The sequence below is a fragment of the Calonectris borealis genome, chromosome 3, assembly GCF_964195595.1.
Source record: "Calonectris borealis chromosome 3, bCalBor7.hap1.2, whole genome shotgun sequence".
NCBI classification, from domain to species: Eukaryota; Metazoa; Chordata; class Aves; order Procellariiformes; family Procellariidae; genus Calonectris; species Calonectris borealis.
In genome coordinates this window covers 10,067,311-10,089,338 of record NC_134314.1, presented here as the reverse complement: position 1 = coordinate 10,089,338, position 22,028 = coordinate 10,067,311, and positions in this window count along the sequence as shown.

The window sequence follows — 22,028 nt, the reverse complement described above, 5'->3', positions numbered from 1 at the left end:
GTTTGCTTTGGTTACCCACAGATAGATGTTTACTGCCACCTGAGATGCTCTGTCAAGCCCTGTCTAGCTCCCAGTGGCCTCACTAAAAGGACATGGAACTCCCCTAGGTTTTCTGCTGTATCTGTGAGCAGTTTGTAGATGTTTCATATAACTTAGTGTACATCAAATGATACTAGATGTTCATGCGATGCCAAATGAATCGAGACCTACATGTCTTAGGGTGAGCTGAAAAACTGTCCAGGTTCTATTAACTGTATTGTCAGAAGAGTCTCGTATGGCATCAGGCTACTGTGTTTAGTCAACTGAATATGTTCTAGAAATCTTAAATAATTTTACCTCAGGCTTTGATACAATTTAGGTCAGTTTACAAAGGTCTATATTTAAAGCACCCTTTTCAGGAAAGGAATATATATTTGCAGGGTACTTTGAAGGCTATTTTGAGTTGTCTGTTTTGGGATAAGATGACTTGCATTCGACAAATACTCTTCCTGTCCAGTGAGTATAAAGAGACTCTTCTATGCAACTAATTCAGAAATAGATGCCCATACTGTAGATATTCAAAGTTATTAGTTCCCACTAATGCATTGCATTATAATAACTTCTCTTTCCAGGGGTATAAACAGCATTACTAAGCTACATGCTTGGTTTTGTATTTATGTAGACAGATATAGTTTATATACATGTAGATCTCCCACTTGCTTTGAGAATTCAGCTGACCTACCACAGGTACTCATGACTACCTCTGATGACAAGGTCAATCTTTGTTTGCAAGTCTTGCAATTTCCTTGCAGCTTCTTTTTTATATTTAACCACAGTTTTCCACTTGTGTGACAGCATGTGAGTATTGTGCTTCTGCCTCTTTCAATCCTTGGACATTTTCCAGCTTCTCTACTAACTGCAGTGGCTATGTTGCCAGCTGCTCTAACAGAGGTGTAATCATAAACTGGTTGTTATAATGTCTACTTAGGTTTGTCTCTTTTTGCTAATGTCAGCATGGGATTGAATTGGAAGTTTTCTGGCAGTTTCTGGCCCTTTTATACACACAATGTTCCTGTCTCTTCTAATTTCTTCACGTAAGTGAGGAAATGTGTTGGGTTGCACTAGGCTCTCTACAGCTGTTTGCGAGTCCTATTTAGTTTAAATTAAGCCTGAGTTCTTTTGTTATCTTATGGGGAAGTGAATCTCAAACATATCATGCTTTGATTTCTTCTTATTTTTTCTGTCTTCAATTAACAATTCTAAGAATTCATTGTCCACCCTTTCTATTGTGTAATCCTTACTTGTAGCTTCCAGGATTCCTGCTCAGCCCATATGAAGCTCAAGTCTGATGAAGTCGAGAGATGAATGAGGAAAATACTTATTTTAAACATGTCTTCCTTAAATTATGGCATTTTGCTTTGGTCTCAGCCTCTCACAGGTCTCTAGCCTGTATTTGAATGTCCCATGGAAACTGGTATTAACAACATCCCTTTTCTTTCTGTCTTTGTCTTTTTCCCCCGTTTGATTTCCTCACAGGTGGAGAAGATCAGGAACCATCATCCTCCTATTCCCTCATCTCATCCTTGAGGAGTCAATTAAAATCTTGTGCTCCCTGTAAACTTTTTGCATCTTTGCTTTAAAACGAAAAGTAGTCCTTCCTTCTGCTGTGTTCCTCTCCCCATCGCCCCATTTTATAGTGAGTAAAAATAGGCCTCCTTGAATCTCCTGCCACCCTTCATGTGTATTGAAATTGTCATCTCATATGTATTGAAATAATTCCCAATGTTTGGAATATTTCATTTCACTCCTTACTACCTAATATTTTCAAGTTTCTGTGGCTGGCTGTATTACTCTCTTGAATGCATTATGCATATACATATGTATAGATAGATAGACAGATACAGTGTAAATTTGAACTGATTTGTTACTGGAAACAGGTGTGGATTTACTAAGGTGGATAGTGTAAGTGTAACTGTAGTCCACATCGATAATCCTGTGAATAGCATGCACTTTCCCAGGCCCACTGCGTAATGTCCGTTTTCATGTTAACTACCCCAAATTTCCTTCTTTCCCCGCCCCGCCCCGGTGAGGAAATTCAAGTTTGTATAATTAACACATGACAGCAACTAGAGCTATCACAAAATCATAGAATTTGGGAAAGGGCCTTGGAGGCAGTATGTTAGGCATGTATCTCCAACATGGAAAATAGCACCCCTGGAGAGCTATCTGATAGGTTGGGCAAGGGACAGAAATCCTGTTGTGTCTCATATCTGGTTCTCCATGTACCACTTTACATGTGAGAGGCTATAGGCTGTGAAATGCCCATTGCATTCCTGTTTCCTGGTATTTCAAAAGAATGTTTTGATTGTTAAGATTCTACCCTGTAAGGCTTACTTTTAGTTTGACCTTTTTCAGAGCCAAGACCATGCCATCTTCCACCTAATTAGCTATTTCTTCGGAGATATTTTGTGAGCGTGTCTCATTTCTCAGTTTTAGATTCTGAGCCTGATTTGATGAGCTAATGATCCTATTAGTAGACTCAGCATGGTAGTGACATTTTCAGAAATAGTATATAGGAAAAAATCGGGAGATAGGTTGTGTTTCTTACACATTACTCATATTCTTCCTGCTCCATCCTTCCAAAGAATCTGCATGGTGACATTTTGAGGATAAATAGAATAAAAATATTTTATAACTGGGTGACAACATTCTGTTGATTCTGAGTTTGCGTGGGTAAACTGCTCTTGGGGTCAGAATATCTTGCTTCATTCCTAATTACCTAAGGTGTTTTTTTTTTTTTCTGTCTGCAACATTTTGCTGTATTTGTTTTCATTTGAACTAAATCGTGGCTGGAAATATCCTTTCTATTTCTTATTATGCCAATTTTCTATCCCACTTTTTATGAAAAAGTCAGACTCTGACTTTAGCAGCTAAGCTGTGGCTTGAGCAGCTAAGGAGTCAATTGGTATTCAGGGGTATGTTTCCAAATTTTAACTATTAGTTCTGCAATTAGAGGGAGACTGTTTCCCTGTGGAAGATAGGAGTGGGAGGCAGCAGCCACAGGGAATGGAAAGATCTGGAGATATGTTTTACTGCTTTGATAAGGGCTGTGATTTTAATCAGTCTTCCACCAAACTGGACAAAATCATACCACTTATGAGTAGCCCTGGGTATGTAGAGTGGATACAATACCCAGTGGGGTAGTACATGTGAGCAGAGCTGACAGAGAAAGCATGGTGTGATGTTCTCATGGTTAGCACATACAAAAATTGGCAGCTGGATTATTTCCGGTTTAAAAATATTCATGTACTATCTACTGCTGTTATCAGTGCTATCAGAAAACCTAGTAAATAACAAACATTAATAATAGGTCCTCACATTCACTGTGTCATCTGGGTATGATTTTTCTTAATTACTACTGTGATTCGAAGCAGTAGGAGGGGTATTGTTAAAGTTATAATCCTCACCACACAGATTTTCACAAGAAAAAGAATCTTAATGTGAATCTAACTTAGACCACAGCATTGGTGAATTTGGAAAATTAATCAATTCTCCAGTATATTCAAATGCCCAGCAATGTTGATTGAGGAAAGGACACATGGCTTATGATAGAGGCAACTTTCCATGTATCTAATGCGACTGTGATTTGCACATAGTGCCAAAGCATCACAAAGAATTGGTATTATGATTATACACTTTTAACTCTAAAGGATTTTTTAAATTCCTGGCATAACTGACTATATTTATTAGTCTTGTATTTTAAATTCAGTATTCTCATCAAACAAAAAAATCAAATTTAAGATAAAGCACTTTTCCCTTCTTTTTTATAATGACCCTATTTAGACATTTCAAAGTAATGATTGAAAAATACTATAATCTTTTAATGGTCTTGTTCTCTTAGAAGACCTCGTCTGGTCTAAAATTATACTTTTGTCCTTTCTGGAGTCTTTACATCTTACACAGCACTGCTAAATTTGTAGAGTTGTATTCAGTCTTTTCTTCAGACAGCTTGTTACATCCACTTTAATGTATATTTATATATTTATTTATATATTGACCATATACCCTATGTTTTGGACTTGCACCTTGCCTATTCTCTGTGCTGCTTTAATGTCTCATGAGCAAATAGGTGTCCACTTAAAAACATAACAAACCAAACCAAACCAAACCGAAACAACCCATACTTCTCTAAGTTATAATTTGTCATCTTTTTTTTTTCTTTCTTTTTTTAAATCTCCATGAAACCCATTTGCTACACCTTTCTTCCTTGAATTTGCTTTTGCTCTCAATTTAATGGCTTACATTTACTAGGATTTACTCTTTGGAATAGTACTAAGGTCCTCTCAGTTCATCTACGATTCCCATATAATTTACTTCCATTATATGTTTTTCTTCCAGAACATCTAGAGTGCTCTTAGACCTTTACTTTCACTCCTCTTTTCAACCTGAAGCCTTTCACATATGAACTTGTTATTACCTAGCGCAGTGTTAACATCCTCATGTTTGTCCAATTTTTAGATATCTCTTTGAACATTTTGCTGCAGAAGAATTTCATATAGCACAGTACTTTTTTATTCTTATTGCCTTTTTTCTACAGAGCTGTGTCTTCAGTATCCCCAAATACTTAAGTGTCATGGAGTCATTCAGATTGGAAGTAACCTTCAGAGGTCTTTAGTCCAAACTCCTGCTCAGAGCAGGGTGAATGCTGAATTCAGACTGGGTTGCTTAGGACATTGTCCTGTCATGTTTTGAAAACCTCCAAGAACTGAAAATTAACAGCCTCTCGGTATGACCTGTACCAATGCTTAATTATTCTCATAGTGAAAATTCATTTCTTTTTATTCAGTCAGAACTTCCCCATTTCAATTCATGGCCACTGAATTGAATCCATGGCAAGGAATTCCAAAAGCTTATAATGAATATTCTGGTTAGAATCATAGAATCATAGAATCATTTAGGTTGGAAAGGACCTTTAAGATCATCGAGTCCAACTGTAAACTTAACACTGTCAAGTCCACTACTAAACCATGTCCCTAAGCGCCACATCTACACGACTTTTAAATACCTCCAGGGATGGTGACTCAATCACTTCCCTGGGCAGCCTGTTCCAATACTTGATAACCCTTTCGGTGAAGAAATTTTTCCTAATATCCAGTCTAAAGCTCCCCTGGTGCAACTTGAGGCCATTTGCTCTTGTCCTATCGCTTGTTACTTGGCAGAAGAGACCAACACCCACCTCGCTACAACCTCCTTTCAGGTAGTTGTAGAGAGCGTTATGGTCTCCCCTGAACCTTCTTTTCTCCAGGCTAAACAGTCTCAGTTATCTCAGCCGCTCCTCAGAAGACTTGTGCTCTAAACCTTTCACAAGCTTCGTTGCTTCTTTGGACACGCTCCAGCACCTCAATGTCCTTCTTGTAGTGAGGGGCCCAGAACTGAACACAGTATTCAAGGGGCGGCCTCACCAGTGCCGAGTACAGGGGCACGATCACCTCCCTGCTCCTGCTGGCCACACTATTTCTGATACAGGCCAGGATGCCGTTGGCCTTCTTGGGCACCTGAGCACACTGCCGGCTCATGTTCAGCCGGCTGTCAACCAGCACCCCCAGGTCTTTTTCCTCTGGGCAGCTTTCCAGCCACTCTTCCCCAAGCCTGTAGCGTTGCCTGGGGTTGTTGTGACCCAAGTGCAGGACCCGGTTATCTGCTATCATCTCATTATCCATTTACATCTTCTGCAATACTTGTGCAATTCTTTTTAATACCTTATGAAATTAAACACAGATTAAATAATTTTTAGCAAATTAATAAAAATGTAAGTTGTTTAAAAAAAAAGTGAAACAAATCTCCTTTCTTTAGCCTTCCTTTATACCTGTGTTTTTCAGTCAATGGAAATGGGCATTTAAGAAAGAGGAAGAATGACAAAAAGTCATTGAAGAGTTGCTGTTGATAAGCTCTATACTTAGCTTGCCCAGTATTTTAATTCATATTTCAGATACAGTAGATACTTTTCCACGCAAGTTTGCATCAATTTTACCAAGACATCTGTCCAAATAATCTTATAATTTACTTGGATGGTACACTATGCAACAGTCTCTGCACAGCCTACTGAAAATATGCACTGCTGGATGTTTATTTTTTCTTCCATCTTTTTTGATCTTGAAGGATTCCGATTATTTTCAACATTCTTACAATATAAAGGCAAGCAGCTTAATTTTTTAAATGTCTATTTCTTTTCTTCTTAGTTCTGCCACACCTGATCACATTTATCAATCTTTTCTTACAGTGTAACTGACAAAGTTAAAGAACAGGGTCCTTACTTCTGCCATTCTTCTAGCTCTACCTTTACTTAGCATGTTATGTGGATGGAATCTGAGCAAATTTGTTAAGCCCGTTAACAAATGTTTGAAAAATCCATCCTTCCCTGGTCCTTTTCAATTATGTAATTTTCTTTTGCATTCCCTGCTCACTTCATTTTCATAAATAATACCTCTTCATGTATTATTATAGAAGTATTTGTCTAACCACAGTGCTTCAAAATTTTGATTGTTGACTGGAACCCCATTACACTTGGTGCTGGTTACATACCATCAATAATGAAGCAATAATGAATCAATAATGAAGCAAACCTGTCTCTACTATGAAAAGTATAAGAATAAGATGAGAGACAACAGACGGATAGAGACAGATGAGACAAAAACCATACAAGACGACTTATTTTCACTGTTTTATGAGTGTGTCCTGACTCCACCATTCTTTTGTGAATGTGTATTTTGATTTGAACTGACTTGTGTCTGAGACATAAATATTTTTTAGAAACTGCATTGGTTTTGCATTAAAAAAACCCTGCGTAGTTGTTGCTCGTGTTTTTAAATCTACAGGTATGAAGTCTGAAGGACCATAAGAATAACTTTTACATTAAGAGAACATTGTCGTTGTTGGAACTTTTTTGGAGAGGCTGGAGAGCAATGGTGTTGGCTGTATTTTACTCATGTGTCTCCAACTAAAGACTTTCTGACCTATATCATTCTATTATAGGGACAGGAATAAGCCAAATTTTGGTCTATAATTGCGCTACTTTGGGATAACTGACATATTTGCAGGGTTACTATCTTTTTAATCTTATTGTATTTCACAGTATTATTTTAGTTGGAGATCCCTTAAACCTTTTTTATCTTTATATTATCTGAATTTGAAAGGATATTACATTTCTTACTTCTAGAACACTACTTCCAGTTCTGCATATGCTCTCTAGACTTGTACTCTTGGACCCAACATAGCTAGAGGCTGGATATTCCCACTGCGCTTTGAGAACAGATAGTTCTGACAGCTGGTGAATTTTGAATTTGTGCTCATACTTCTTTAGATCATGCAGCTGAGCCATCAGCAACAGTAATACAGTTCAATACTTGTACAAGTCAGCCCAATAGCTACTGTTTTAGAGAGAGAGGATAAGCAGATAAGCAACAATGATTCTGGGACTATTCCTGTGGTCGTAAAACTTAGCCATAATGTTTTGCTCAGATCTATGATAGAATTCACAAAGGTCATTCTTCTGCATTCTGTACAGACCATACTTCATAAACTATCATTAGGATGGACTGTGTGATCCTCGGCATGCTTCTATTCAAAGTGAGGAAGGATAAGGAAGTGGTAAGTGAAGCTCTAAGGAAATATAATCTATTTTAAAGCACTAATTATTATAGAAGGCAGCTTAGATGATAACTTTGGCTCAGTTGGACATCCCTGCATGAATACTCTGTGTGGATGGCTCCTCTCAGGCACAGTATATGTTAGGGAGGGCTGGGAATGGAACAAGTTCGAGTCTAAGTGTAGAATTTGCTAAAAAGTAGGGCTTTTAATTTACAGGAAATTTTAAGTGAAAGTTAAAGTTTGTTTCCTGTCCACATTGAATCAAAAGCATTTGCTCTCCCTATACGTCTAGTGGTAGCTCTCGGATACTGTAGCTGCTTAGGGCAATTGGTGTTCCTGTCAATTTCCCAAATAATCCCCGCCATTAAAATGAGGATACTGTCATTTCCACTGGGCAGTTGCAGAGGACTTGGGTCTTGAGCAGTTGTATGAATCTGTTTTGAGTATTTCATAGATTGTGAGATCCCTGTCCCTGTGGCAGATCTACCAGGAATTAAAATGGTTCCCTGCAAACCCAGCTCTGCAGTCAGCGAAAGCTTGTTAAACCCAAGATGTTTGAAATGAGACAGTTGGGCTCAATGAACTATGTGTTTCTGTGTAACTTTATTTTGTCAGGACTTATTTGAATAGCTGTACCGTTGACAGCTGCTCACAGACAAATACCTTATCAGTGGTCTAAACAGTGTGTTTGTTCTAACAGAGAAAAATGGATTGTACTTGATGCGTTTATCAAGTGTTTCAAACTAAACTCTCGACACTACAGAAATGCATCTGACTCTTTCACAAAACAGTAATTGGAGATATTCATCATCATTCCCCATTTCCTTCCTCATCTCAGTTCTGTTTTGGCCTGTGAAGCTTTTGAGATCAGAGATAAAGATAAACTATAATGTGGTGTTTTGGATACTGCTAATGAAAACAAGAATCATACAGAAAACTCGTTTCAATTTCACAAAGCCAGGAACACCTGATTATCATAAGAAACATAAATTTGAGCCTGGGTCTCCTACAAACCAAGCAAGGTTAAACAGGTTCAAACCCAGATTATGGAGCATGTCCATAAGCGTTCCTATAAAATTCTATTTTCAGAGAGGGTGTTTTAATGATTCAGATTTTCTTCCAATGAGGAATTAAAAGAGACATAAAATAGATAAAATTACTGGGGCATACAGATGTCCTCTAGTTTGATCTGCTTCATCCACAACCTGTTGGTCTTGTGTCATAATCAGGGAGTAGCAGTATTATGGATATGCCAAAGCCCCCCAAAACCTACTGTATCATCATCTACAAGTGCTTTAATGCCCAGGTCAGAACTGCTGCCTCCTCACCAACACCAGCGGTTTAGTAGGAAAGTTGCCGTATACCAGGTCAAGTTATGAATAGAAGATCACCCTGTTGTGGTTTAACCCCAGCCGGCAACTAAGCACCACACAGCCGTGCACTCACTCTCCCTGCAGTGGCATGGGGGAGAGAATCGGAAGAGTAAAAGTGAGAAAACTCATGGGTTGAGATAAAGACAGTTTGATAGGTAAGGCAAAAGCCGCACACACAAGCAAAGCAAAACAAGGAATTAATTCACTACTCCCTACTGGCAGGCAGGTGTTCAGCCATCTACAGGAAAGTAGGGCTTCATCACGCGTAACAGTTATTTGGGAAGATAAATGCCATGACCCTGAGCGTCCCCCCTTCCTTCTTCTTCCCCCAGCTTTATATGCTGACCATGACGTCATATTGTATGGAATATCAGTTGGGGTCAGCTGACCCAGCTGTGTCCCCTCCCAACTTCTTGTGCACCCCCAGCCGACTCGCTGGTGGGGTGATGTGAGAAGCAGAAGAGGCCTTGACTCTGTGCAAGCACTGCTCAGCAGTAACGAAAACATCCCTTTATCATCAACACTATTTTCAGCACAAATCCAAAACATAACCTTATACTAGCTACTATGAAGAAAATTAACTCTATCCCAGCCCAGACCAGCACACCTCTCACTACAACTTCTCACTCACACCAGAGTCATCGGGACAGACAGACGAACAGTAAAGTGTCTAAAAGAGTGTCAGAAAACAGACTTTAGAACAGAATTCAATCAACCAAGGAAAAATTACTGTCTCATCCCTTCAAACCAAACTCTCAGTGACAGTAGGTGTTCCTAAGCTGCAGTCCTGACATCTGTGCCATGAAGTCATCAAACGTGGTATGTTACTATAACAGCCTGTTGCTTTCTGTTACGAAAACAAACAAGCTTGAATTTATACCATTTGTTTAATCTCAAAGTGCTAATCCTGTGATATACTTTTGCTTGGAAATGTTCTCACTGTTTCTCAGATGTCTCCAGCAAGCTATTGATTTTCTGTTTGTTCGCTTTGGTTTTTTTTGTTTTTTTCCAGTGAGGTTTCTTAGAGAAACAAAATTTAAGTGATCATATTGTATGTCTATCTACCCTCCCCTTTGCTTGTCTATAATTTTTTAACCTGTCCACCAAGTTCAACGAACTTTGACTTAGACACAGTCATTTCAAAGATATTCTGTTCCTAGCCATATTGTGAAAACAGACAGCTAAGTACTTGAGAGAGAATGTACAGCTGTCTGCAGTATGACCTCAGCCCTTATTAAACAGTGGGGAATACACATAGAAGAACCGCATTACGAAAACTTCAACCATCATATAAATTTTATGTGGAAGTCCTATCTTCCTAGATAACAATGTAGACAACTCCATAGGAAATAAAAATTTATGATTTTCTTTGTTCATGGAGCTATTGGGTTTTAGTTTTTAAAAAGTTTCTGTCTCTGTTTAGAACACATTTCAGATGTACATTTACCATTAGTATTATTTTTTAAAATACCCAACCCTACTTTTCTCTTTTTACATTCTCTCTCTGTTTTCTTTTTCCTCTCCCCAAGAAACTTAGAAATACTCGGTTCGTACTTGACACCTGGATATGGAGCTGTATGAGCCAGAATGAAGTTTCCTTTACAGTTTCTGGCTTCTACAGTATCTGGACTCTTACATTCACTTGCCTTTCCTACATTAGCACTAAGGGAGCTGTTTTGGAGATTAACTTTACCATCTGATGTCCTGCTTTCTATAAACTACTCTGAATCACCTTTACGAGAGCTGTGCCATGCTGTGAACTTAAGTGTTGCAAGCTGGACAGATATTTGCCTTCTAAGTCACAAGCAAAGTTGTCAAGTTAATAGCATGTGATTAATGAACAGGAAATCCTTTTATCTTGCGCTGAGTTCACTTTTTCTAGACCTTCTAGACTAAAAAGTCTTCAGACTTTTTCAAATTTTCATGAATTTTCTATGAATTCATAATGGACAGCCAGCAAAACTCAGGAAAAAAATGAAAGGTAAGGTCAGGCATCTTGCTCAGTGCAAGTACTAATCTGAAAGCAGATGGAGTACATCTTCATACACAACATCCTGAGACGCTCTACTCAACAGGCCAGCCCATTTGATGAAGTACATTGCTGTCCTGAATTTTAATATGACAGGTGTACTTTTAAGTCTCTTGTTTGTGCTTCACTACTTGAGGACTACGGAAAGATGACAGCGGACTCCTTCATCTACCTTTATTTGTTGATCATGTGTAGGAAAAAGAGAACGTACAGAGGTCCTCACCCATACATCTGGTCTGACACTGTGTGCAGTTACACCATAGAGTGAAGTACAAAGCTTAATGCGTGTGAAAGGATTTTACACAAAGTGCAGAATAATAAGAATGAAATATCCGTATTAAAAATATATTTAGCTTAGCCAAACATCAAAACACCTATGGGGGGGTGGGCTGTTTGTATGCACCTAAAGCTGGGATCCACAAGCCATCACACGGTTTCATCACAGCCAACACACGTCTCTGTCCCTCCTAACCAAACTTGCACAGAAGCAGCTGTTCCCAAACCACCATTGTGACATAATTCAATTCTATTTCTGAAGTCATTACCGTAGGCCCGTTGCTATGACAACATAACACTCTCTGTTGCTAATGCGTATGTCTCAGAAACAATTAGAGAAGTACCACTATCCCAAAATTGACTTTAATTAGATTAGTTCAAAAATTAGTCTCTAATACCATACATCAGGGGGAAGTGTGTGATAAATCTTTTTTTTAATAAATGATTCCAGGCAAAAGTAGTTTGGTTCAGCTATATTCCCCTTACTTTTATAGCTGTTGACATTTAATTGTACATAAGAAAAAAAGAAGGTGAAATCAACAATTCTATTCCTCCTACTTGAGAATATGAAATAATCACATTTAACCAGGAAGTCTTAAAAGGAAAGCATGTATTTCCTTGTTAAACACCTTGCTTCTCCTTCTGAATGTTTTTAAATGTTCAGATCTAGAGATTTTTAGGTTCTTACTGCAATTATTTTTTTTTTCTCCTTGTATTACAGTGCTTACTAACATGGGAATTCACTACAGGATGCATCTGATTATACAAACCCGTCCCTCCACAAAAATATGCATAATTTGCCACTAAGATCAGATTTCAAGTCTCATTCCACAAGATCTTTATCCCACCTAAATTTTAATTATATGATTTTCAGATTTTTATCTCAACTTTCCTGGTAGTCCTCTGTCATAATTTACTGTTTGACAGTGACAATAGAGACAATACAACAAAATACTGTAAGATTGGTGGGACTGATCTCCCTGACTGTCACCATTCCAGTGGGGTTCTGACAAGCCAACGGGTCCTTTCCAGTCCTGAACTCCTGTACAATGGCAATGGAAGCAGAGAAGGTTTGGGATTTTCTGCTTTATATATGCAACCAGACATTACATATTCACCAAATAAAAAGTTATTCTTCAAACTGAATTTGTTGTAAGATCAACTCTTCTGAAGCTGCATGTTCCATGTTACTCCATTACTTTTCTGAACTCCTTATTTGATGTGTGTCACTATAACAACATGCAGTTGTCATGTCACAGAGCAAGAAGTGCAACTGTCTTGAAATTAATTTCTTGTTTATTTAAAAAGATGTTCCATGGTAACATTTTTTTTTTCCTTTTTGTGGGTGGAAAAATCCATCATTCAAAAATAATTACCAACAGAGAAGCTCACTGCATTATACCTGAAGTACATTTTAGCAAGTGTAAAAAAAAACCAACTTACAGTATATGTATATCTTCCTCTCTTTTAATTTTTTACATATAATAACAATGATAATGGTAATAATAACTACAGCAATTCAATCTGCTGTTCATACTGCATCACTTTTCTTTATGTTCTTTCTCAATGCCTGGAAAAGTCACAACTGTTGGATTTGGAACTGTTGAAAAATGATAACATTAAGTACTAATTGCTTCCCCACTCAGTAATTTCTCTAAACTAGGATTAGCTGAAGAAATGAGGTCTTCATGAACAAAATGGGGTAATTCTGAAACAGCCCTCAGCAAAACTGATTCTTGCACATGTGTGATGAAACTATTTCCTCAGCTGAGAGACAGTGGCTCTGAGCTCTGTCTCACCTTGTAGCTGTAATGCCCATCACTCAGGTATAGATTCAGCCTACCTAAGTTCAGTGCCCATAATAAAATAGATATATCCAGGTGTTCTTGACAGAAACATGGATGATCCGTTTTGTCAGAGTTTTGACATTTTTGAGGACACAGAAGTCTCCAAAATAAGGGCTGGTTTAAAAGCCTGGTGACCCCAGAAATCGATCTGACACTGAGAGAGTAGTTAGCTGTGCTGGATTGTGAAGAATGCTATCAGAGCAATCCTGGCTTCACACCATTCACACATTTTCTGTTCTCACATGGAGCCAAGGCCTCCTGGGAGCATACCTTAATTTATGATGGTTGCATAGTGAAATGGATATGAGTAGGAGTACCTCACCCGTGGCAAAATCCCTTTTCCAACTTAAAGAGAAGAGATCCATCCAACCACTCTGAATTCAGCACTGAAATCAGATTTTTCAGGACAGACCATCTGGTGGGAAATGGCATAAAGCCTTTACAGTTTCTCAAAGATATACATGATTGTGTACGTGCAACCTTTGAAGAAAAGTAATTCTTTAGATACAATTGAACACTTTTTCAGTTTCTCTGAAATTTGTAAGTCCCTCAGTTGAGGGCATTAAGGCCATCTGTCAGTGGGTGCATTCAGAGTCCTGTAAGAACCTGAGCAGATGCAAAATCACTCAGGTGCCACTGAGCTGTTTGACACGGAAATCCCACTTTGACCATCTTTTCTAAAGGCTTTATCTTGCACATGATTTCAGAAGGTGTACAGAAGATTAGGACTTGTATAGAAGACAATCTACTCGTTCTAGGGCTGGATAGATGGCATGTGTTCCTCATAGGTTTTACAAACACTGTTAATTAAGGGATTCACCTAAGTAAAAGAGACTTCTTGTTAAGTTCCTGCTGTGCCTGGTTTGGAATTATTTTTGAGACATGGGCATTAGGATTCCTCCTCTCTCTCTCTTTGTGGTTCCCTCTTACCTAATTCAGACACCTAACCTCTCAACTTGATAGTTTCCTTGTATTTCACTATTAGCTGTCCTGCTCTGCTCATGCGCTGTATTGGGAGGCTGGGCAGATGTTCCGGGATTGTGTGCACCCCTTACTCTCAGAGGAACTAAAATTGAGTGTTGAACATCCAGAGAAGTAAATCTACACATTTTTTTCTCCTGCTTTTGTGATAGGCAACAAAAAACATCTGGAATACAACTACAACAAAACTATTACCAAAGCTGTTTCAGACAGTCTCTTGGCGAGTAAACTACTATGTTGCAAGTTGTAGAGTTGTAATATAGTGCAACAGAGGGTCACTAAATCAAAGCAACTAAGGCTACAGGCCTTACATATGCATCATGTGGTTCCAGCATATATAAGCATTGGACTAGATTTAGTTTGAGCCCTTGGACAAAATGTCCACAAACTTTGGTTCAAATCTGTCTGAAGGATCAGTGATTGGTTTTGGCCTTTATGTTCCCATTAGGGGTTGAAATACATTCGTCATGCACCTCAAACAGATTTTCCATTTCTGTTTCCTTGGAAAGGAGGTTTGTTCATGTACACCAAGTCCTCTCTGAAAAGGAAACATTATGCAATAAATGTGGTCACTGGAGATTTGTTTCAAATCTACGTTATTGCTCCATCCCAAAAGCTAATATAGATGCAGCTTTTGATGAATAGACTTTATTTACTGATCTAGAAAGAGCTGAAGCTGAATAAGCTGGGATTCTCTCAGGACCGCCACAAAAATATTGCTCCTTTTGACAACTTCTTCCAGCACAGGTAGTCCTGGTCAGAGCACAGTTGCCTCTGGCACTTTGCAAATGACACCTGGAGATGAGAATGGTAAGGTGACAGAGATGTGCCTAGGGTAAATGAGTATTTTCCGTGCCCATTTCTTCCTAGCTGAACAAGCTTGGAAGAATTCAACACTTGTCAGTAGCTTATGCCAGGATGGATTTTATTTCCTAATTATTCTGATCATTCTTCTGTCTCTTGGTAAGTCTGTTGTAGTTCCTAGAGCAGTCAAGCTGGATAGTGCCCTTTTTGTCAGAAGAGTTTTACATGAACTTTTACTAAAAGTACAATCTACATGGATAGAATATAAATCCTGGTTAACTTTCTCCATCAAGGTAAACCAAGAAGCATTTTTTTAAAGGACTAAGCATGTTTTAAAAAATTATTTTCTATGCTGTACATAATGACCCATTGCATATCTACAAAAACATTCAACTGAAATATTTTAAACTAGCTAGCTTTTACAGAAAAAAAAGTACAGTAGCTAAGTGTACTAAACACTAAAAGGCTTTTTACCAGTTGAACTTGAATCCAAAGTTTGAAGGTAACAAAGAAAGATAGGGAAACAGGGTTTCTGGGTCAGTCTGATGTGGTGGTAAGCCAGCAGCATTCAGGGATAATTTAGAGTAAATGGTTTTTATATGCTGTAATGAAGTGGAATGCGTAATTGCTATAGCTAAACTTTTGAGACCACTCACTGATGCAAAGTGAAGTAAAAGAAGAAACTCCCATTGTTGAAAGGCCAAGGAGGTTATTCACAAAAAGACAGCAACTTAACCCACACTGGAATATTTCATTGCTCTCATTGATGAGCTTTATAACATAACTAGAGCTCTTTTACCTATATTGTGAACAGTCTTTACACATCGAATAGCAAAACTCTCTTTTCTTTTCATGATTGTCTACAATTTGATCATTTTATCTAAATGTCCACTTTATTGTTAGAAACAAATCTGTGGCTTTGGTTTTCCACAAGTCATTTGCATTGAATGGTGCTGTACAGGGAGAACAAAACTGCCAGGACTTTTAGAGAAAAAGTAAAAAGAGGATTTCACTGTTATCCTGGCTATACAGTTACTCATGCTGTCTTGCATAGAACAGGTAACTTTCTGAAAACAAGGAATATTTTGCACTTGAAAATAAAAGGGAAGTCAGCATGGGTCACTAAGCAGCCACCTTAACTTGTGACCGGATTTATTCAAAGCTTGTAGAAGGTAGTGGATATCTCTTGGTGACCTGGAGCTTTGAATCCAACAGATGCAGAAAGAATTATGGGTGCTAAGTGAGATTTGCCCTCACAGTTTGAGCTTTGACTTTGAATCCATCCTCTTTAATTGCAAGTAATTTATTTGACAATTTAAAAGATGCTGCAATTGTGAAAAATAATAATAATAATTAAAAAAATCAGCACTTTGATGAATGAAAATTTGTTTGCTTTCATTAAACACAAACTGTTAGAGTTATTTCCCTTATTTCTGGGATTCAATTATCCTCAATATCCTACTCTAGCTTCACACTAGTATGGGAACCACAACTGAAATCCACAGTGGCAGAATGATACAAAACGTAAATATTCTGTGTGGACTCCAACACGCGTCCCTATGGCTGATATTCCTTTTCTCAATAACTCTAACATTAAACCTTGATGTGTTTATTATTCCCCTTTAGATCACTGAAACAAAGCTATTTTATTTCCTTATCAGAAATATTTAGCTCAATACATTAAAAAAAAATGTTTGTCCTCTTGCTCAAACACCTATTACATAGTATAGAAATAAAATGAACTTTTTTAAAAATCAGTTTGACTATGAATTTCTTGAAGGTGTTTTATACTTTATACTTTTCTGAATTAGTTATTTCTTTGTTGTAAATATTGTGTTTTGTGAGATATAAAGCTACTGGATATATGCACTGAAGGCATTTGAGGTTGTCAAATAGAGCAATATCTGATATGTGGAAAATAATCTTTTGAGGTTCATATATTGCCATTTCTAACTTAGTAAGCATGATTGTAAGTGCCACTTGGCTCATTAGTACAAAAGTCAGAGTCCAGCCTTGAAGACTTATTTGAGGCAAAACTGAAAGTACCACTTAAGACAGACAAGTCCAAAAACAATAAGCAAGAAAGACCTCATTCTAAAAGGCACCTAAAAATCACCATTTAGTTTCAAGTTTGGCAGGAAATGTTTGTAAATATGTATTTCATTCACATTATCAAAACAATCTTTTGGTCAGAGCACTTTCCTTACAGGTTAGCAATCTGATTTCTATTTCCATCTTCTGAGGATGGTAAATTAACTATAGAATAGTGATATTAGAGCACTTGGTTGGAGAAGTCACATGTAGTTTCTGCTCAAAGAATACTAAAGCTTTCTGAGAGCAGAAAATCTCCTTGCCAAACATTGGTATCAATAAACCCCGGAGTAAAAATGCCTCTTGCATTTACTATATGGCTAATAAATGGTTATATGAAAGTTGGTGGCTTTACCACTCCCTTCCCCACTTCTGATGATGCTTTTAAAAGGTTAAGACCTACCCAGCTGGGTATATTTTTTAGGAAAATATGAACATTACAGATGCAGCCTCCAGTCAGCCCTACCCCGTAGAAAAGTAGAGTTCAGATGCATGGTTATCTATATGTGATTTCTGTTCAAGTGTCTTCAGAAACATTAAATTCCCCATTAGCTTACATGGAGCCTAGATAACTAACCAGGAGCTCCAGCTGGGGCCAAGTATTCAATTTTCAAGAATTCTGATGTGTAATTCAGAGATACATCAACAGATGCTCTGAATCTTGCCTTAAATATCTATTCTATATTTGAAATACATCTTCCAGCTGTTTATATATGGCATGATGGCTATATTGAAAAACTGCTGATGTCATCCACAGATAGACTCAGGTGCAAGGTGTAGGCATGAATTTAGAATCTGTAATTCTTCACAAACTTTTTGAGAACAAATTTTGTAAAAGGAGGAGCCATTATCTTAGGTTTTTGTAATGCTGTCATTTTGCATGGTGTTTGTACAGGTTAATGCATTGTTTTGTTGTGAATTTTGCAATGAGTAATAGCAACAACAATAATAAATCCCTGGCCATTATTTTGCTCTTGTGCTTTGAATCATTACTTTTTACCATGTCCATCAGATATAATAGTCACAAAACTCTCAGAATCAATAATATGGCACCATAAACCGCCAATGACTATGTGATGGGCAGTCCACAAAAGATACAAGTTATATCAGACTGCTCTTCAAAAGTGGTTGAGAGATGATTTGCTTACTGAAGAATCTAATTTTTTTGTTAACTCCCTTTGAAGTATTCATAGAATTTTAACAGATGAAATATTCAGAAAAGAGGTCTGAAAGATTTTTAAAATATTTCAAAAATGCATCATGGGACAATTGTTGATGTCAGTGCAAGCAGCAAAAATTTACACTGGATAAAGATTTGTTCCTGTGTCTCCCCATGTGATATTGCTGCTGGTCACTAAGAAGATCTCAAAAGCAGAGTGAGAATAGTGTCACAGAGATTGTAATTCTCCTCCTCTTGGGGCAAATCAATGGCGACAAGAGCAGAAAATTACATCAAGATTTTTTTTTTGGTGGTTTTTCTTTTTTTTTCCTTCCCCTTTTCAGCTTTCTTAAGAGCTTAAGCTTGGAAAGTTCAGGAAATCTACTAGGTGAATAAAAGAAGAGCTAGAGTCCCAGAGGAAGTGTTGCTGAGATGTGAGAACTAAAATGTTAAGTAACTTAGAACAGCAAACTTCCAAGTACCTATGCTGCATCTATAAGGGTGGTGAGCACAGAAAAGCAATCTCCTTTTATGCTGGCGGTAAAATATGTTCAGATGATGATAATGATGATGAGAAGGAGCATAGGATTTGTCATACTGGATCAGACAAATCCTATGTTTCTTCTCATTTGTTGAGTCCTGCATTTTTGCTGCCTTCAGAAGTGACCAATGTCTGATGCTTGAGGGGAAGTTGAAGAAAAGCCCTTAATGCACTTAGCCAGTTGTGTGGAAAGGAAGGTAGAGAAGGGAATATCTTCTTGACCCCTGCAGCTATCAATTTACCCTCTGAAGCATAGTAATAGATTACTTTAACATTCATATTTTTGTTGTTACTCATAAAATTATTCAGCCCTTTAAAAATCTTTCAACGATATTTGACTTAATAATCTCCTGCTGGAGTTAATTCCAAGGGATGACGGCATGCTGTGAAAAGTATTCACTTTCACAATTTTTGCTGTACTTTTGCCATCCATTTATTTCACTGCACATCCCTTATTGATTCATTGTGGCATAGGGTTAAAAGTAGGGTCTTATCATTCTGCACTTCATAAAAATAAATAGAAAGAACAGACCACTCCATTTGCCTACGTGAAATAGAATTCAAGGGGTTTTCTTTTTGTATGTATAGTGAAGAGTTCAGTGTCTCTATTTTTCTGTACCTGCAAACAGAAAAGATAATGATGGCAAAATGTTCCACAATAAAAAATAAAATAATTCTGTGTTTCCTCTAGATGCATTTTGGATTTATGTGGTATATTCTCCATATACTGTTTCCCTATGAATACTTTTATCATCAATAAGTTGATTGATTCCTGAAGAAATTTCAGAAATACCTGAAATGTTAACATGGAAAATAATCCCCATCTATCAAGTAATTTTTAATTGAGACTGATCATCCCCAAATTTAAGTTTTGCTCCAGAGTTTCACACGGAAATAAGAATGGGAAATATTACATTTTTAGAGGCAGAAGGGAACATTCTGTTTATCCTGCCATACGTACAACTTCACCAAGAGATTCCTATTTTTATATCAAGCTATACATTTTGAAGGATCTGGAATCCTGCTAAACCTGTTTCATAGAATTAATTAGAGACAACTGCATCTATCTCCATGAATGCTGGACTGAGATTCTTTTCACATATTTTCTGATTACATATGAGACTGTCTTGATTCATAGTTGGGATCACACTGTCTAATATAATGTGGCAATAAAAGCTAAGAAATGTGTACTCAAACATACCAAAGCATTATTTCAGGAACATTTAATAGCATATGTAATCTTACAGTTGATGAAAATTCCCAGAAATGTACATACCCATATTTGTGTATTGACAAATACAATCTTAATTAACCTTTAGCACAAGCAGCTGAGGAAGCTACTTTTCTGTGAAATCAAATCCTGAGTATCTATATTGATTCAGTTAAGCACAGATTTTTTTTTTTTTCCTTCTTCCATTTAAAAATCAAAACTAAATTGTATTTACCCACTACCTTTGTTCCTTTAGGCAACTCTCTGGTAAGAATGGGAGCTGTGCTGTAGGTTTTAGCCTGTAGATCAACATGGTCAGTGGTCAGTCAAACAGACCACCTCCAGACGAGCTCCAGCCTCAATGGCTGGAAAGGAGGCTCCAGCCTCCTCCTCCTATCTGTCCTGCTAGCTTTTCCTCAGGGCATGACAATTTGAGCAACAAATGCAGCCTGAGCAACTTTCTGTTTCTCCTTCAACACTGAAGCCTCTCTGTTGCTGCAACAGGACGATGAGAAAGGGAAGACTGGAAAGAGATGGAAAGGGCTTTAACTGAAGCTTCCTGTTGCTTCTCATCTTCTCACCTCTTCTCCACATTTGAGAGGCACAGCAGTGTGCCAAATGGGACAGCAGGAGAGAGGCTACTGAGCACCCCTGCTCCTCATTCTTGGCTGCTACCTCTCTGTGTAGGCTCCTAAGCCCCAGACACTTCATATTCCTATCATGCTCAAGATCTGCAAATCTGCAGAAGTACTTACACATCTAAGCAACCTAGTGTATACCAGAAACTGAATTTTTCTCTGCTTCTCTCTTCTGAACGTGTTTATTCATCAGCCATTTGCAGAGCACCTCTAAACACCTTCTAAAAGGATTGTGGTCTGTACAAAATGGAATTGCAAGTGTTAACCTTTTTTTGAATACAGTACAGAAAAAGTTGATGCATGTTTTCAGAGATCTGGGTTTCCTTCAACAAGGAGTCTTTGAATAAGATGGTTTGGTACATTTGCTCAGTATTTTCAGATGTTCATCCAGGTGTGCATGTTTCTTTTTAAGCAATAGAAGTGTCCCCATTGCTGGCCAGCCCCTGTAATCAGATCAGTGCTCCACCTGCTGCTGCATAGTAGCCCAGTATTTTTAAAACATTCAGTCATTAAGTGGGTTACCCAGGTTCAATTCCTTTTTCTGCCTGAAGAAGGGTATTACCCGTATCCCACTGGAATGTGTTATGTTCATAAAAAAATGAAGGAGTTCTTGCTCTATTTTCCTTTTTGAAGTTGTGTCAGTGTGTATAAAAGATTTCAAGTTTCCCTGGCCTGACAAGAGAAAGAGCACAGTGGTGTAACTCTGCACCTCAGTGCTAAGTACTGTTGCCTCAGAGAAAGGGGACTGACTGCAAGGAATTTTTTTATATCCAATCATTGCTTAATTTAACCACAGGAATGGCCCTGGGAGCAGAAACTGTTATTTTCCAATTGACTAGTGATGAGTATCTTTGTGTTGCCTCTGTACAGAGCGTACTGGACATTAGTTTGAGGTTGTTGAAGGCCCCTGTTCACTGCAGTGGGCACCTACATGCCCACCTGAAGTGCTGGATATCACAGAGCCATGTCATTAACACTGGATGTTGCAATACTAAAGCTTTTCGGCATTTAAGTATTAGATTGGATCCAGTCTGTGATGTCTTTCAATATCTGACCTTTTTATTTCTTGCTGCTTCAGTCTCTGCTGAAGATGATTTAATTTGTGACAACGTTATGCTTTGTTTGCTTTCTCCATCTTACAGAAAATTGTTATTTTCAAGTCCTTTTTTTTTTTATCAGTAGTTTTCCAGCAATAATTATGACTCCTACTTGATCAAGAGGTTCAGAAGTTGGTAGCATGAGTCACTTTTCCTATTCAGCTTCCACAATGCCATAATGACACTTTCTTAGTCTAAACATCTGCCTGTCCTCTGTAGGACCAAAAACACCTCTGTTCTCCATTCCTATAGTTTCATTTTGTTTGAGTCTTTTCTTCTTTTCTGTTAAACCACAGTCATAACATCTGCATTTTTTTCACACAATCTTTTTATTTCACATCAATGCACATCCAACA